Consider the following 3640-nt stretch of genomic DNA (forward strand, 5'->3'; position numbering starts at 1 on the left):
CTGTGAGAACACACCTGAATCCGAGTAGAGAAGATGGAAGGAACCGGACGACCGCACACCGTGACGCTCTCTCAGGAGGAACTTGACGCTCTAATTGAGGCACGAGCGGCGAAGATCGTTGAGCAGCAACAGCAAAAGGCGCTAGCCGAGCGGCTAGCACAACAGGCAACATCAGTATCGGGCAGTCGGGCGACGCGAGAGGACCGACCAGAGCAGCTCTCAGTATGGGGGCAGAACAAAGGTCTGACCGGTACTCAAGTGGAAGCGTCGCCCGCCCCGATACCTTTCCATCGGGCCTTGTTTCAAACGCCGTCGAAAGTCGCGCAAGCCAATCTCAACCAGGGGTCTTCATCCGACGAAGCACCCGTTCGTGACGCAAGGAAGGGCAAGGCACCCCGAACGGAGTCATCCCCCGAGCGGATCAACCGTCAGTTCTCCGAAGCCATCTTACGAGGCCCATTGCCAAGGCATTACACGCCCCCGGCGATTGGAGAGTACAACGGGACCACCCACCCGGATGACCATCTGGGTAAGTTCGACAACACAACCACTTTACATCAGTATACAGATGGTGTGAAGTGCCGGGTGTTTCTCACCACCCTTTCTGGATCGGCACAACGATGGTTCCGGAGGATGCCGGACGGATCAAGCACGAGCTTCAGAGAGTTCCGCACGGCTTTCCTTCACCATTTCGCGAGCAGCAGGCGCTACCAGAAGACCAGCGTCAACCTATTCGCCATAAGACAAGGCTCGAGGGAGACGCTCCGAGCTTACATCCAGCGCATCAACCAGGTGGCCATGGATATTCCGACAGTCACCTCGGATACTACGATGAATGCATTCACACAAGGGCTCGCGGACGGCGACTTCTTCCGCTCGCTCATACGAAAGCCGCCCTGTAACTACGACCACATGCTGAACAAGGCTAGTGAATACATCAACGTAAAGGAAGCCCAGGCTGCCAGAAGAAAAGAAGCGCCACCCATGTAACACCCACAAAATTATAAGATAGGTATTATTTTCTTTAGAGCATAGAAATAAAAAGGATAAGAGAAAAGGGAAAATAGAAACAAAAAAAAATAGAATAAGAAGAGGTGAGGTCAAGGATTGAACCTTGAACCTCCCACAATTAATGGAGATAAATTGATGTATGATAACCACTAGAATAATGAATAATATTTGGATAGAAAGGAATGAAAATTTAGTTAAAGATGAGAAGAAAATAAAAGAAAACTAAGCAAAAGAGCAAGAGAAAACCAAGTGGCTTACCTTCTCTTCCTCTTGGTTAAGAGAAGAAGCAAGCAAAAGGTAAATTGCCTACTTCCCTCCCTCTCTCTAGTTTTCGTGGGAATTAAAGGAGTGGGGGAAAAGAGGAGTTGAGGGAATGAATGAAGACATGTTTCATTGGCAAAGGAATAAATAGATTGGGAGAAGAAAAACAAGAGATTAAATTCCTTTTCTTCCTCCTTCTTTCTCCTTCCTCATTCTTCACCGAGACCAAGAGTCTTTCCCTCTCCTTATTCCAAAAGGCTAAGCTAAGTTCCTCTCCAAGAAAACTAAATTTCGAGAAGAAGCCTTCAAGTTCTATCCCTTCCAAGCAAAAGAAGCAAAAGGAGGTACAAGAAGAAGAAGCTTTCTCCTTCCTTGGCACTTAGGATATCTTTTTCCTTAAGAAAAACCACAAATGAAAGGATGTAAGTTTCCCTCACCTATGGTACAATAGCTTGTGTATTTTTCTATGAGATTTGGTTGCCTAAAAACCTAGGATACCTTCATGAAAATTTCGGCCAAGACAAGACCAAAAAGAAAGATCTAGGAAATGTAAAGACCTAAATTTTGACATGCTCAATATGCCTCTTGTAACATGTATCTTATGGTAGGGATTTATCTAATGTTCATATGCTAGAATATTGGTTAGAACTTAGAGTCATACCCCTAGACTCTCGGCCAAACATGAACAAAGGAAATAGGTAAGTTAAGACTCAAACCAAGCATGTTTCTTATTTTTGTTTATGATATGTGCCTCATGATGAGGAAGAGGTTAACCTAATATGCTCATATGATGATTAAACTTCATTCCATGCTCATATGTATTCGGCTATGATATGACTAGGGGCCTAGAAAAATTGTTAAACCTAAACTAATTATGCCATGATCCTCCTTAAGACAAGTTATGAAATTAATATGACATGCTCATGTTGTTCCTTGAAATAATTGTTATGAAATTTGTTTAGGGTTCTCATGCTTTTTATGACACTTGAACCCTAGTTTTAAGTCTTACAAGTTTCGGCCACAATATGTTTAAAGGCCTAGGAAACTTAGCACCTAACCTAATTATGCTCATGTTGTTCCTTGAAATAATTGCTATGAAAGTTGTTTAGGGTTCTCATGCTTTTATGACACTTGAACCCTAGATTCAAGCCTTACAAGTTTCGGCCACAACATGTTTAAAGGCCTAGGAAACTTAGCACCTAACCTAATTATGCTCATGTTGTTCCTTGAAATAATTGCTATGAAAGTTGTTTAGGGTTCTCATGCTTTTATGACACTTGAACCCTAAATTCAAGCCTTGCAAGTTTCGGCCACAACATGTTTAAAGGCTTAGGAAACTTAGCACCTAACCTAATTATGCTCATGTTGTTCCTTGAAATAATTGCTATGAAAGTTGTTTAGGGTTCTCATGCTTTTATGACACTTGAACACTAGATTCAAGCCTTACAAGTTTCGGCCACAACATGTTTAAAGGCCTAGGAAACTTAGCACCTAACCTAATTATGCTCATGTTGTTCCTTGAAATAATTGCTATGAAAGTTGTTTAGGGTTCTCATGCTTTTATGACACTTGAACCCTAGATTCAAGCCTTACAAGTTTCGGCCACAACATGTTTAAGGGCCTAGGAAACTTAGAACCTAACATAATTATGCTCATGATGTTCCTTGTAATAATTGCTATGAATTGGTTTAGGGTTTCCATGCTTTTATGACACTTGAAACCTAGTTCCAAGCCTTAAGGGTTTCGGCCACAACAAGTTTAAGGGCCTAGGAAACTTGGAACCTAACCTAATTATGCTCATGATGTTCCTTGTAACATTTGCTTAGGTTTCACATGCTTGAATGTTGTTTTTAACCCAATGTAATGATTGATAAGATTTGGCCATGATAAGATTTATAAGCTTAGGAAACCTAGAAACTAACCTAAAGCATGCTCATGATGTTTCCTTATGGTATATGATAGGATATTGGTTTTAGGGTTCACATGCTTGTATGTTGATTTCTAATCTAAGTCACATCTATATGTTTCGGCCATTACATGACATTAGGGTTAGAAATTTAAATATGATTTCCCATGTATCTCACATGAAATGTTTATAATGTGGTAAGAGCTTGTTATGCTTCTATGTTTAATTATGTACACTTATGATCTATGTATGATGGTAACCCTTATGCTATGCTGTGTGTTATGATGATGAGCTGTGTGCCCAGATTATGCATGCTATTTATGATGAGCTGTGTGCCCAAATTATGCATGTAATTATGATGTGCTGTGTGCCCAAATTTTACATACCATTATGATGAGCTGTGTGCCCAAATTCTGTATGGTATGATATGATAAGGGATATGATGTGCATGAAATATTAAGA

Source organism: Zingiber officinale, chromosome 7A (genome assembly GCF_018446385.1).
Source record: "Zingiber officinale cultivar Zhangliang chromosome 7A, Zo_v1.1, whole genome shotgun sequence".
NCBI classification, from domain to species: domain Eukaryota; kingdom Viridiplantae; phylum Streptophyta; class Magnoliopsida; order Zingiberales; family Zingiberaceae; genus Zingiber; species Zingiber officinale.